The sequence below is a fragment of the Dioscorea cayenensis genome, chromosome 19 (assembly GCF_009730915.1).
Source record: "Dioscorea cayenensis subsp. rotundata cultivar TDr96_F1 chromosome 19, TDr96_F1_v2_PseudoChromosome.rev07_lg8_w22 25.fasta, whole genome shotgun sequence".
NCBI lineage: Eukaryota > Viridiplantae > Streptophyta > Magnoliopsida > Dioscoreales > Dioscoreaceae > Dioscorea > Dioscorea cayenensis.
In genome coordinates, this window is record NC_052489.1 from 10,877,535 (window position 1) to 10,893,298 (window position 15,764).

The window sequence follows — 15,764 nt, forward strand, 5'->3', positions numbered from 1 at the left end:
CACAAATTGTGTTGAAAATTATGTTGCAACTTTGTGAGACATTTTTTGAAAGATTTTTATTGTCACAAATTAATTATTTATAACAAAAAAACTACGGCACGGTTTGTGATTATTTGCAATAATTTTTAAAACATTTTTTACAAACATGTTTTAAAGCCAAACTTTAAACAATCCAATACAAGATATAATAGTCAAAACATCTAATAGAACAATCCAATAAAAATGTAATTGCCCAAACATCTAATAGACAATCCAATAAAAAAAAATATAAGTCTCAACATCTAATGTAACAATAGAAAGTTAAAAAAGTATCTAATGTAATAATCCAAAACATCACATTTATTTTGCTGTAATTTCATCGACACCCTTATCTTGCTATTGGGCTAAAGGCTGAGTCTATTCAACATCCTCTAATGTGTGAGGGGCATGGGAAGCAGACTCCCCAGTCCTGGTAGCATCAAAATTTACCTGAACATCTCAAGATTCTAAGAGGGAAAGATGTACTGGTTCTGCTGCTTCTGCTCCTCATATGGTTTTTCTAAAAATTCTAGCTTACTCATAACCTCTGCAGGGGCATAAGAAACAAATTGCTGAGTAGTCGAAGTAGACCATTGAGATTGCGAATGAGAATAATCGGAAGATATCTCCTCAATAAGGTTACCCATGCCATAACATCGATTTTTTGCTACACCGAAAATGTTCCACCATAGTTTATCATCATCAATTTGTACCCCTTGGCCTTCTCGAGCCAATATGTCTTGGCAAGCTTTGAGAAATTTCTCCTATGAAATATAAAGTTAATCATTAATTATATGTTATGATAAAGAAATTATCTTAACAGGAAGAGAATCCCCTGCATTTTCCACCCCACAGGAGACCAATTTAATAAGAGGTGAGAGAACATAATGCATTCAACATAACAAAGCATAAGAATGCCTTAAGGAAGGTTGTTAAATAATAACACACAAGCTCTGTCTTCAGGAAATAGATAACAAAAACCATACTTGCAAAAGGCACTACCACCAAGAAAATTTGTTGGTGCTTTAAGGATGCGTTTTGAATGAATTGAAAGAGGTTGGGCAGTACATACGGCTGCAACTGTAGATGCTATTTCAGAAAAGCTTTCTGTGCAATATGGACAATGCTACTCGCCCTCAGGAAGGCATTGTATATTCAAACAAACTGCAAATCAACCATTAAATGATAAGCCAAAAAAAAGGAAAAATATTTTATAACCTACAAAATAAGAATAGTTAGGAGATGAAAAGCCTCTCCCAGAGCTTACACACTTCTTGTTATATTTACAATATGCATAATTCATTGTTCAAGTTCCCTTTCCTTAAAAATTTAAAACTACGTATGAAAGTCATTGATAAAAAATAAAAAAATAATAAAAATAAAAAAATAAAAAAAAAGCTGAGAAGCACCAACATGCACTCATTGAAATAAACTATTAGAAAAAAAATGTCCATACCATGCATTAGTTATTGAACATCGAGAAGAATGTAAACTAATAGAACAATTAATATAACACCACCAAACAAAAAATTGGTGGGATTAGAAATGAAATGCCACAATAATATCAGAGACATTAAGCTAAATCTCATTTGCAATGGTATACAAAATAAAAGAATAAATTGCTTTGCAACCCAATATCATTCTAGATAGAAATGATCACCTGTGTGGAAGGCTTTTGGGCATGCGTCACAAGGAAAAGATTTTTTTTCACAGTAAAATGCCTCATTTGATTCAACCCTTAGGAAAAGCCAAAGAATCAATAAAGCATCCAAATCCAAAACAACAACTCACTGTAAACACATTCACCTCTAAAAGATCACAAAACAAAATCACAACACAAAATGACCTCAAACCAATCAAAGATTCACAAATTAGACACACACCACTCGCAATCCCTCACATCTAGTAAACCACAGAGAACACAAACATTTGATCATCAACAATCAGAGTAGAAGAACATTGGACATAAATTAGGGTTTTAAAATGAATAGAATAAGAAAGCGAAAGTGGTGAATGGTGCTGGAGATGATACCTGTCAGAAGGATTCGAATAAAGACGCCATGGATGGATGGAAGTGGAGGGCTGAGAGTGGCATTGGATGCGGTGGTGAAGCGAGATCGGAGATTGGAGATGGGAGATGGGAGATGACGAAGAGAAGGAGGAGAGGGAGCAATGCGCCAAAGAAGGCTTCTTTTGTAGGGCTTCAGTCTGGTATTAATTTCACAAGATGTGTATTTTTTTTGTTTCTTTTTTATTTTTATTTTGGTGGGACAATTATGATAACCATGCTTCAATTAATTATATAAATTATATCATTTATTTTAAAAAACGTTTTTGTGAAAGAATAGTCATTCAGTATGTTTTGTTTAATTACAAGCCTTTTTTTAATAAATAATTACATGCCATTTCCATAATTTTTGCAATTCTTGATTACTATTACTAATTTATTATTTTTTTAATTATGTGTATTTCTTACTTATTTATTATTACTTACTATGACCACACCTTTTTAGTTACACTGATCATTGGCTCATGAAATGCCAAATTTTAAAACATTTTCAGGTCCCTTGAAGGATTAATCAATTGAATTAAATAAAAAACTTCCAATTCTAGAAAGTGGTAGCTACAAAAATAAATATGATAAACATCTTCTTTTTATGTTTCTTGTGTCGTGTGTATACCAATGTAAGTCTTCATCTTAATTTGCTGCCCTTGTGATCACCAATTTTCCAAGGAGTAATTTTTCACAGTAAATACAGTGTATAATAACAATATGTTAACCTTCACTAAGAACCACAATTAATCGGAAACAAATCATAGAAAGCCACTGCAAATGGACCAATATGCTAGAAAATTTTAAAGATGCATTCAACATGAATACAGTACTTAACACATGCTATAATTCTGCATAAGATGTCAAAATTTTATTATATCATATTTGACAACCACAGCAAAAATTTAAAAACAGCAAAATTCCGCAATTAGAAAATTTTATTATAGAATAATAGTAATTCTATAATAAAATTACTACAATTTGTATATTGAAACTGTTAGGTGGAAAAGATTAATCAATTTTCATATCAACAAACCCGCAATTGTACAGGGTATATATAAATACACAGTTATATAAATATGGTAGCTATACAAATATAGATACAGCTGTATACACAGCTGTATTCCCTAACACCCACCCCCCCCAAACTCACGGGGGATCAAACATCGAGAGTTTGGACAAGAGAAAATCATGTTGTGCCAGTGTCTGAGATTTAGTAAACAGATCCGCAAGCTGACGCTCAGAAGGAACAAACTGGGGAGCAAGAATGCCTTTGCTGTACTGATCACGCAAGAAGAAAACATCAACACCAATATGCTTGGAAAGGGAATGTTTGACAGGATTCAAAGTGATCTGAATGGCACCGGTGTTGTCACAATGTAGAGGAGTAGGAGCATGCGAGACAACACCAAGATCATGCAAAAAGCAACGCAACCAAACAATCTCCTCAGCAGTAGTAGCCAGTGCGCGAAGCTCTGCTTCAGTGCTAGACCGAGAAACGCCAGTTTGCTTCTTGGACTTCCAAGCAATGAGAGAAGAGCCCAAGAACAAACAGAAGCCAGTAACAGAACGACGATCAGACGGATCACTAGCCCAAGTAGCATCAGAATAAGAACGAAGCTCCAGAGAACTGTGCTAAGAGAAAAGAAGGCCTCGAGACGGAGTCACCCGAAGATAGCGCAGAAGCCTCAAATGATGGGCATAGTGAACAGAAGTAGGTGCACTAACAAACTGGCTCAAAACATGCACAGCATAAGCAATGTCTGGACGAGTGAGGGTAAGATAGACCAGACTCCCAACCAAGTGACGATAGCGTGTCAGATCAGATAAGGGAGTCCCCTCATCAGCACGCAACTGAAGATGTAGCTCCATAGGAGTGGTCACAGCACAAGAGTCAGAGAGAGCTGACCGTGCGAGGATATCAGATGTGTAACGCTGCTGGGGCAAATGAAAACCAGTAGAAGTAGAAGTGACCTTAATGCCCAAAAAATAGCTCAATCGACCAAGATCAGTCATCTGGAAATGTTGCTGAAGGTGATGCTTGAGAAAATCTACATGAGCAAGATCATCACCAGTGATGATCATATCATCCACATAAAGTAACAACAAAGTCCAACCATGAGAGGAAGAGTGCACAAATAAAGCGGGATCATGCGGATTAGGCTGAAAACCAGCAGCAACCATAGCAGAACTGAAACGCTCAAACCAGGCCCGAGGAGCCTGTTTGAGACCATAGAGAGCCTTCCGAAGGTGACAGACCAAACCAGAATCATAAGAAAAACTAGGGGGAGGAAGCATGTAAACCTCCTGCTGAAGATCCCCATGAAGAAAAGCATTCTTCACATCAAGCTGAAAAAGGGACCATCGTCGAATAGCAGCAACATCAATGAGAGCTCGAATGGTAGTCATATGAGCTACGGGAGCAAAAGTATCATCATAATCTCGTCCCTGCTCCTGCTGAAAACCACGAGCCACAAGGCGAGCCTTGTACCGCTCTACAGAACTATCAGAGCGAGTCTTTACTTTATAGACCCACTTACAGGTAGTGGGAACAGCGCTAGGAGGAAGGGGAACCAAATCCCATGTAGAGGTGCTCTCGAACGCCTCCAACTCAGCAGATATAGCAGCTTGCCACTCAGGTATTTTGACAGCCTCTCGGTAAGAAGATGGCTCTGGAGGGCCATTGGAGGGAGAAATAGGTAGGTCAAGAAGCTGAGAGGCAATATTAAGGCGATCAGGGGGATGACGATCACGAAGAGGATAGTGACTTACAGGGGGATCATCCGCAGGGAACACATCAGAGGAAGCCGTTGGCGCCAGGGGTGATTGCTCAGGAAGAGGAGGAGCGGGAATAGAAACCTGGACAGGAGGGTCAGCAGTCAATAGTGAAACAGATGGAGGAGAGGATGGATGAGATACAGATGGAGGTGGAGCCAGAGAAGGTGGTGAGGACACAATGAGAAACTGAACATCAGTCGAGGTAGTAGAGGAATGAGAAGAAGAGGAAGGGGAAGGGATAAAGAAAGGATGATCCTCAACAAAAGAGACATCACGTGAGATAAGGAGGCGACGTGTAACAGGATCATAACACCGATAGCCTTTGTTCTCAGGACTATAACCAAGGAAGACACAAGGAACAGACTGAGCAGAAAGTTTAGTCCGCTCTCGAGGCATAAGAAGGACATAACACAAACAACCAAACACACGAAGATGAGAATAACGGGGTGGGCTGAAAAAAAGACATTCCCCTCGACTACAACCTTGAGGAAAGGAAGAGGGTTGAAGATTGATGAGGTAAACAGCAGTAGAGACAGCCTCAGCCCCAAAGTGAGGGGGAACATGGGAGGCAATGAGAAGAGTACGAGCGGTTTCAAGAATATGACGATGTTTCCTTTCAGCAGTGCCATTCTGAGCAAGTGCACCAAGACAAGAGAGCTGAGGAAAAGTGTCGTGGGAGGCAAGAACCTTACGAAACTCATGAGAAAGATACTCCCCTCCTGAATCAGAACAAAAAGTACGAATGGTGGCCGAAAATTGGGCGCGGCTACCGAGGGCGGCGCGCGCGGATCGAGGGCGTTGGCGCGGAAAAATTTAGGTTTAAAAAAACCGCTCTGATACCATGTTAGGTGGAAAGATTAATCAATTTTCATATCAACAAACCCATAATTGTACAGGGTATATATAGATACACAGTTATATAAATATGGTAGCTATACAAATATAGATATAGCTGTATACACAGCTGTATTCCCTAACAGAAACAAGTTGCCGAGGGAGATTATTGGCAGGTAGGTATGTGTTCCACCACTAACTGCTAAAGACCAGTGGATTATGCAGCTTTCACACACTTAAACTTAGTAGGGCAATGAAAATGAACCTCAATAACCCAGTATGTACAAAGATTTTTATAGGCAATATAATTTGCATAATAACTAATAAGCTAACTCATTGGATCACCAGCTGCCAAGAAAAAAAACAATCAGAACAAATTAGCCAAGGATTCAATTTTCCACACTTCTAAACCACTAGTGATCTTCGTGTATACTCAGGGATAGAAAAATAATTTGAGGAGCACATTGCTTTATATTTTGTACAAATAATCAATAGCATCAACTTCATATGCATGGGTACCAAACATCGCAAAGGTTTTCAGGTAAAATAATATAAGTTTCTGCTTACCATGAAGCAACACACCATATAAAGAAGAGGGTTTGAAGGTAAATCGAGTCCGTCAACATGATGCTGATGAAATATAGCCTATGAATCACGGACACTCCGGGGAGCTTGGCATATCCGTGCCATATTGTGTCAGACACACGGATACCCGTGTCCTACACGGACACACCGTGGACACCGCCAGACACTCGTGCGCTTTGTAAATGATTTTTCCAAATTACACATGTATATTTTCTAATTACTTTCCGATTCACAAGATCATCAAATTAATCTATAAGTAAATATATGACATATATTACATGAAAAATATATAGATTTATATTTATAATAAATATTTATATAAATATATATATATATATATTATAGCCATGTCCTGCAGTACTCGTGTCCTTAACTTTCAGAAATTACTGTGTCACCGTGTCCATGTCGTGTCGTATCTTGTCACCGTGTCCTGTGTCCGTGCTTCTTAGAATACAGCCATGTGAACCTAAATAGACAATATGTTAAATCATAAGAAAGATTTAAAAAATAATAAAAACAGCAATAGCAACTGCCCACTTTAAGCTATTTTTATACTAAAATTTGGCCAAAGAATAAAAATAATAGAGAGAAACAACTAGACTGTAGAAGTACCACAGAAATCAAACAATGTAGCTCTGACTCTTATATTAGTTAAAAATATCTATTCTGACAATGGCAAACATATCTTACACTCTTCATACCAAAGATGAGTATGACTACCAAAATTTCCTCCAAACTCTCCTTGTAACAAAGTATGAAGACTAAGCCTACATTACTGCAATTCTATAATAAAATTTGGTCTTATATTTTCTGATTATTTTGTAATCAGAAATATAATGATGACTAAGTTTGCATTTGGTCTTTTAGACTTTTACGTGTGATAGAATATTAAGCCATTCAATTAAAGTTATTGCATTAATTCTGAAATAAAAGGAAGAAGGCATATGTCACATTTCCTGAAGTAATGACAAGTGGGGACTTGTGAAACTACAAGGTAAATAAGTTAAGAATGTAAATATATTAAGCAATTAAATAAGGAAGTATGCAATAGGAAAAGATATCTAAGAAAACTCACAAAACTAATAAACCATTCTGTAAAATGTAGATCGACTATTTTTTCAATGAGTGTGGAATCTAAGTGTTGTAGGTTTGTAACAAACATCCTACAAAATAAAAAACAATGTTAGTTATGATACTTAATTAACATGCACACTCATTCGAACTCACAAATCACATATGATACTAAACATACCGGTAAATTAGTTGAGCTTATTCACAATTTCATAATATATATGTATATGCTACATGTTACTCTTCTTGAGATAGTCATCTTTCTACCATCCGGCCTTAACGTCAACCTGGATAGTTGACATGGTCAATGTTCTTATCGACGTCCACCTCATTTCTTCCAACTCTCATTCTCTTGTCAGGTGGAACATCTTTTTCAAAGAAATGGTTTGCAAAGAATGACATCTCTTCAACAATGTAAGCTTCACATATTGAACCTTCCACATGAGCTTTATTCTTCACTTTTTTCTTTAGTTCACAAAGGAACCTAATATAATATATATATATATATATATATATATAATTCGAATTAACCTACTAGCTTCAATGATTAAATTGATTACATAAGCACATACACACATAAGTCTAAAAAAGATGAGAAAAATATTACCTTTCAAAAGGATACATCCATCTATGTTGAACAGGGCCTCCAATTATAGCTTCATATGGCAAGTGAATAAATAGATGCTCCATGGAATTGATGAAAGCTGGAGGAAAACATTTTTCCAAGTTGCACAACAATATAGCCACATTTTCCTCCAATTCCTGAAACTTTTGCAAATTAAGCAGTGCAGAGCATATGATTTGAAAGAGTAAACTCACTTCAGTTAATGTAGACCATATGAAATCTAGTAATATTTCTCTATATGCAATCGGAGTGAGCCTTTGCATGAACACATGATAATGGTGGCTCTTCATATTTTTCAACCAACATTCATTGATGTCAACACATCTACCAAAATTTGAGGTATAGTCATCGGGAAACCTTAAATACCTCATCCAATTGCAAATCTTAATTTTTTTTCATTTTTTGTCAATGTGTACTTTGCCTTTGGCTTACGAGGCACTGTATTGCCAAGAGGAATATCAATCTCAGGGCGATCACAAAGAATATGAAGATTTTTGCGTGAATTCAAATTATCCTTAGTTTTTCCAGGTACATCAAATATTGTGTCCATGATATTATCAAACACATTTTATTCAATATGCATGATCTCAAGATTGTGTCAAATCATGTAGTCCTCCAATATGGTTATTCCCAAAAAATACTTTTTCAGTCCATTTGTGATTATTGCCATTGTGAGTGGTTTTACCTCGAGGATCCTCAATGACAGTTTTATATTGTGACACACGGTTCCAAATCTCATCTCCTATCAATCTTGGACGTGGACGACTCATCTCTGCTCTACCTCGAATGAAAGCTGCCTTATCCCTTCTATATGAATGATTCGTCAGTAAAAATTGCCTGTGACAGTCGAACTACCTGACTTTTTCACCATGATGTAGATAAAAATCTTTAGACTTCTCCATGCATTTCGGGTACCCAAGCAACCCAGAAGTACTCCATCCCGAAAGCATTCCATAAGTAGGAAAATAATTAATGGTCCACAAAAGTGCAGCTTTCATGTTAAACTTTTTACCTATGTTGATATCATAAGTTTCAACACCAACCTCCCACAAATGCTTCAACTCCTTAATCAAGGGCTGTAAAAAGACATTTATATTCTTCTTCTAATTGTTAGGCCTCAGACAGATTAAAGATAAAAACATATAAGGGCTCTTCATGCACAACCCTAGAGGAAGATTGTAAGGTGTAACAATAACTGGCCCACATGAATAAGCTTGCCCATATTTACTATGAGGGAAAAACCCATCATCGCAAAGACCTAACAGAATGTTGAGAGATTCTGAAGCAAAACTGGGATGATTTCTATTAAAATGTTTCCATGCCTATGCATTAGAAGGATGACACATGACCCCTTTATTTGTTTTATGAGTAGCATGCCATATCATATGCGGTGCAATCACCTTTGAAGCATATAATATTTGCAACATTGGAGTTAATGGCAAGTACCTCAATATAGCATACGCAACCCTTTTATGTATAGGGTTATTAAGTGTCCCTTCCCTTTGTTGATACCTTGGCAACTTACAAAACTTACAGAATTCCTCATGCTCATCACCTTTCCAAAACAACATGCACCCGTCTCTACAAGCATCAATATTCCTCACAGGTAGACCCAAGTCACGTATTAACCTTTTATAACCATAAAAATCCTCAAACAATGTGGTTTCAAGGGGCAATGAGTTCTTAAACACTCTTGCATTCTCATTAAAGTAATTCACAGATTAGTTGTATTCAAACTTCATACTTAGCAGTTTAGCAACCAGAGATAACTACGTATAAGTTTTGCATCCATCACATAAAGGTTTATCAACATCTTTAAGCAAACCAATGAAACTATCACACAAATCTGTTGTATCATCACATTGAGGACTATGAACTTTCTCATCAACAGATGGTTTTGCCTCTTCATGTGGTTGTTGGATACTTGGGCTGGCTTAATCATGCACTATAGATGGATTTTCGTGACCATAATTACCAGCATTATCATTAGAATCTTAATGTGGAGCATAGCTGCATCCTGCATCTTCAAAATTTCTAAATCCTTGATCCCACCAATTAGTTTGTCGTGCCAATTGATTAACCACAAATTATTCTTTTTCATGCCACATTGCCTCTTCATGACATGTCCAGTTGAAGTAATTGGTTGTGAATCTTTTTACGACAAAGGTGAAGCATCACTTTATCCGAGCTAAAAAATTTCAAATTATCACAGTTCTTACATGGGCACCTTATTAATGACCCATCCATTTGCTCATGTTGTGAACTTGCATACTTAATGAATTCAATTACACCGGTAATAAATTCATCAGTTAATGCACCATAACCGGGCAAATTCTTGTTATACATCCATTTCCTTGGTTCTCTTAAAGACATTGTTCCTGAAATCAAAAATATTTTTCAAATATGACTAGGTAGGATAACATGCAGAAAACTTTGCGACACATTTTGCTGAATTCTACGACATAGAAACAACCATGTCGCAAAATATCCCAAAAAACGTCACAAATTCAAACCATTTTTTCAACTCATGTGAAATCAACAAACAATGCAAAGTAATGTTGTAATACTATAATCATCACAATTTCAAGCAATAATATATAACATAAGTCAATTAATGCAACACTCATAACTCAAATCACTACAAAATTGCTAAATACACTAAATCAATCCGTAAAAGCAAATTCAAGAGAAACAGGAGGTGAGAGAGAGACATACCAACTTAAATCACCAAGAATAAAGTTTTAGAGGCATTAATATCATATAGTCATCCTTGATTTGTCAAGAAATCGTCATTACTTGTGAAGAAAGTGAAGGGTGATCTAAAAATAAGGTGTTTATGGAAGAGTTGTCTTGCAATTACCCACAAACCAAAACCCACCTTTTTGGCTAGGAGAAATATAAGTTTTTTATTGTTAAACTTTGCAATAAATTTTGCGACACCAATAGATGAACGCAAATAATGTGTCGCAATCTGTGTCTCAAACTAAGTACATGCTAGCCCCAAATTTTTGTGACACATTTTGCTACGCCAATAGATCGTTGCAAATAATATGTCATAATATGTGTCGCGATCTGTGTCTTGAACCAATTACATGCTAGGTCTAAAAATTTTGCAACACATTTTGTGACGTTCTTGGATGGTTATTTTTTTGCGATGCGATTTGGCTCTTTCTGAAACCTTTTTGGTTTTTTGTCACAGATTGTTGCAATTTGTGTCACAAATTTGCAACACTTTTACATATCACAAATTTATGTGTCGCAAATAGCATTTTTCTTGTAGTGTTATAAACTCTTCGCAAAAGAATCGATCAATATAATTTTAGAAAAATAGCATACATTATCAATTCTAGGCACGGTAATTTATACCAACTGTTTTAGATTAAATTATTTTCCTTCTCCACTGTATTTTGATTGTAACTACCATGGTTCTTTGTTACTATGCTAGTATCTCTTCATTCTTTAAGAGTCAATTTCCTACTATTGCAAATTTGTGTGAATTTTTTGTTACAAAATATGAGGAAAACTCCTCAAATTTTAAGCTTGCATAGGTTATTTAGCTTGATTTGATAATTGGGTTGTATAATTTCTTTCAATTTTGCTGCTTATGTTTTTATGTCTTTCTTGGGGTTGTGAGAAATAATCATGTTTGTAGGTATGAGCTTCTTTGATGGACTAGGAAGTAATAAAACATGTCTTATTTGATGCTATAATTCATAGGATTGGAATTGATCATCCACCACCTTTGTCGTCTGAACCATCGAAAGATATCAATTCAGCAGTGAAGGTGATCTTCAATTTGTCAAGGTTTTATTTTTCCTAGTTAGCTAAAAAGAGGATGAACTTGTTGACTTGTGATTTATATCACCAGAGAGAAGGGAATACAAGGATAGGAACAATTTCAAGCGCAACCAACTAAACTTTGAAATTTTCCTTACTGCAATTTCAAATGGATACTATGGTTAAAATGCAACTAGATCACCTTAATATACCCGATGAACAGGTATGTTTCAAATGGAACTATTTAACCCTTTGTAGTTGATCTTGCACTGAACATTATTCGGTCTCTTAAAAGCCTACAGAAGAATTATACTTGTTAGTGATAGAGATAATGATGTTAGGATGCTTGAATTAGTGTCACTAATTATTGCGCTTTAAAATAGGTCAGATCAGACTAAAGTTGCAGCTAACATGATTAATTGGAGAATGGAAAGACAAATATGGTGTCTCAAAGGCTGTTTGCAAGTATATTTTGTAAACGAGATGAAGTTCAACGTATGGTTCAAGCTTCACTCTATGATTGTTAGTAAATTGATGAACTAATTCAACAATGGAATCAATTGAAACTAATTTTCATTTTATTAACTAGTTATTGGCAAAATAGTTCTCTAATAATGTCGAAAAAACATAATTAGTTGTATTTATATATATTTGTGTGCATTAAAATATAGTCTTGCATTTTTCATCAGTCAATGAATTTGTCAATTTTTTATTATGTACTACTAGGTGGATATTTAATTATTGTAGTATTGCAGCTTTTTCCATTATCAATACAGAATTTTTATTATCCTAAATAATAATAATATTTACAAAAATGGGTTAATAATCACAGTGGCATTTCAACCCGCCCCCAAATGAAGATTCCAAATATCTGGAAAAAATTTAAAAATAGTTTCAGAATCACGCAGTTGTAACTGCTGACAAATGTAAATGATAGCTTGTAGTTTGCATTTGGCGGCCCATACCATGGCGGTTTACACTCGTTGCCAAATGCATATGGGGGAGGCTGACGGTGACATATGGCTGTGTGTGACGACGGTTTATAACCGCCGCTAACTCCATCATACACATAGCGGTGGTTATTCCGGAAGTTGATCAAAACCTCCGTGAAATGCGTTGGTAACGCTGAATTTACGGCAGTTTATTAATTGCCATTGATAACAATTAGTGACCGGTAAAACTACTAGCAAATGCCCTAAGAACCATCACTAAATGCTTGTTTCCTTGTAGTGAAACTAATTAAAATATCATCACAAGATTTACATAAACATAAAAAATAAATCTGTATTATTAATAGTAAGAATGTATAATATAAAATAAAATTATCGTATACAAGTATCTTCATTGGCATTCGGGGGCATAATCCTAACAGTATGATGGGGTAATTAGTTTGTAGTTAGAATTTTGAACTCTTAGTGCTAATCTTTCTTTGAACCTTCATGGTATAATGATTGATTTTGAGTTTGCGTAATTGAATTTCATTTTGAATGAAATTGTGAAGGTAAATGGATCGATTAACTCTTTATTCTTGAATTTACATCATTCTTGGGTGTAATTTGATCTTATATTTCAATACTTACATTAATTTTTTCTCATTATCCTATGAGGAGGTATGAATCTTAATTTTAAGGAATTATTCTTCAATTAGTTAGTTTGTGAGAGTGTTAGATCATTAGGAATTAAAGATCTAGTGTTTCAATCTTTGATTTCAAATTGATTTTGAATTCAAAGATCTTTAATGATATCTCCCATTGTTTTCTAAATTGCTAGGATATGGGAATTCTAGAATTTGGAATGAGAGTTAGAGAGGTTCATTTAGGAATATACTAAGAGAGTTAGCTAGTTGTGGAATCTTAGGATTAGAACTACATTAGAATGAATGGTTTAATTTCAATCACAACTAGCTATTCTAGCCTACTTTACTTTGACATGAGGGTCTAGGTTTATGATAGTTTCTTCTTTAATTACACATTATTTAAGAGTATAGATTGGATAAGGAGATTACCCAGATATGGGAGTTTCCTGGTTGTAAGAATCAATACTCTCTAAAAATAGGTAGAAAGGAGTAGATAGGATAACCCAAAAGAAGAGAGTTGCCAAGGTGTCAGAGCAACTCAGAAAGGGAATCCAAGGATCAAGGTTAATTTAAAATTCTTCAATTTGATTCTCTAGGTATAGAGTGTATTAGATCAAATAACAGAGTTCCACAGATAAAGGAGTTGCTTGGTTGTTGGAGGTCTAGGGGCAAGTTTAAGTTAATTCCTTGGGTTGCATGTTACTCTGTTGGAATGCTTGAAGGGAATCATACCAAATCAACTTTTTTTGAGCATCCAACATTCTTAAAGCACAAAAGGGATTCAACCCCTAATACTTATTCGATATAAGAATCTTTTTCAAAAGTTCGGTTATATTTCTTCTTTGTAGCTTTAATCGTGAATTTTCTGAATTTTAATTTCTCTGTATGGAAAATTTATTTAATCTCATAAATAACATTAGAAGTGGCTTTGTTTGACATATTTAATTTCTTATGGGATTTAATAGCATACTCATCTTTTTATTGCTTAACACTACTAGTGGACTTGCCAGCTCACTCCAAAAAAAAACTCACATCAACTACAGTTAATAAATCTAAATGGAGCAAATTCTGAGAAGGCGGGTCATTCCTTATGTCAAGGTTCAATGGAGCAATCACACAGAGTGTAAGGCTACTTCAGAATTGGAGTCAGTGATGCGAGAGAAATACCCGTACCTGTTTTGAAGGGCAGGTGAGAGTTTAGAGGACTAAACTCTTTTGAAGGGGGGGAAAGTTTGTTGACCCCACTCTTATTAAATTATCTTCATGTTTTTTTTAATTTAATTTAATTAGTTTCTTTTAAAATTTTATCTTATCCTTTCAGTAACCATCCACCGATGTTTTAGGCAACCTCCCACCTGCGCAATCTTTAAATTTAAGTAAAAGGGATAACTTCACATTTTCTCCCTATCACTTCTATAGCGTTGTGGTGGAAGAATCGAGAGGTTCTCCTGGTCACGATTGTCAAACGAGTATCCAAGCGACTTCCAAATTCAAGGTTAGACTATCACCTAATTTTTGTACCTTGGGGTTGTCTTGTTGGGTAGTGTGGGGGTGTTGTTTGTTGTTGCATGTTAGAGGTTCTCTGTATGTAGGTTCTTCCTGTTCTTTTAAGTTCCTCTGTTAAATACGGCTTTATAGTTTTTTGCTAGTGGTGCAGTGAATTTATGCAAGCTTTACTTCTCCATGTTTCGTCCTGGTCATGTTTCATTTTATTTTATTTTATTTTTTTATAAATTGTTATTTACATGGAGGCTAAGTTGATGTATATGTAAGTGCTTCAAGTTATATAGTGATGTTTCACTAGATTGGTATGCCATTATGATAGTACGGATCTGATGACAGTGGAGAATTGGACTTTTAATCAAACCAAAGTTTTCCATTTTATGGTGTTAGAAATCCCGACATTCACTTCGGATGGATGTGTGTGGTGTATCTGTATGTGTGTGCTGTGTACATGTGTATATATGGATGTTGTTGTGTGTGTGTGTATATATATAAGTATATATATATATATATATATATATATATATATATATATATATATATTATCTTTCAATGGTTAATTAGTAATGTTTTAGCAGTTTAATTATCTTCTTGATGCACTGTCCTATTTCGGTTAGGAGGTGCAGTGTTTTAATTGAGGACTTATGTTATCCAATAATATTTATTTCCTGATCCTTTATAAGAATAGGTTCATACTAGTTCTGTATCTCTTCCCTGATAGAGTGTCTATATGTTATGCTTGAAAACCAAAATCCTAGATTACTTGTAAAGTTAGGATTACTGAATTGATTTTATGTCTATCGGTTCTTGTGTGGAGAGTTGAGTGGGAGTCAATTTGGATTTTTGAAAATTTATGTAAAATACGGCTTTATAGTTTTTTGCTAGTGGTGCAGTGAATTTATGTAAGCTTTACTTCTCCATGTTTCGTCCTGGTCGTGTTTTAT

General features: G+C 35.4%; 1 long non-coding RNA gene across 1 annotated transcript; it reads right to left on the bottom strand.

The window, feature by feature from the left end:
• Nucleotides 1-266: 266 nt before the first annotated feature.
• Nucleotides 267-2,189, bottom strand: LOC120249440. The gene is made up of 3 exons (XR_005532843.1): nucleotides 2,051-2,189; nucleotides 1,005-1,182; nucleotides 267-782 (listed from the first exon to the last, which is right to left on the bottom strand). It is a non-coding gene; the product is annotated as an uncharacterized LOC120249440 (long non-coding RNA).
• Nucleotides 2,190-15,764: the final 13,575 nt, after the last annotated feature.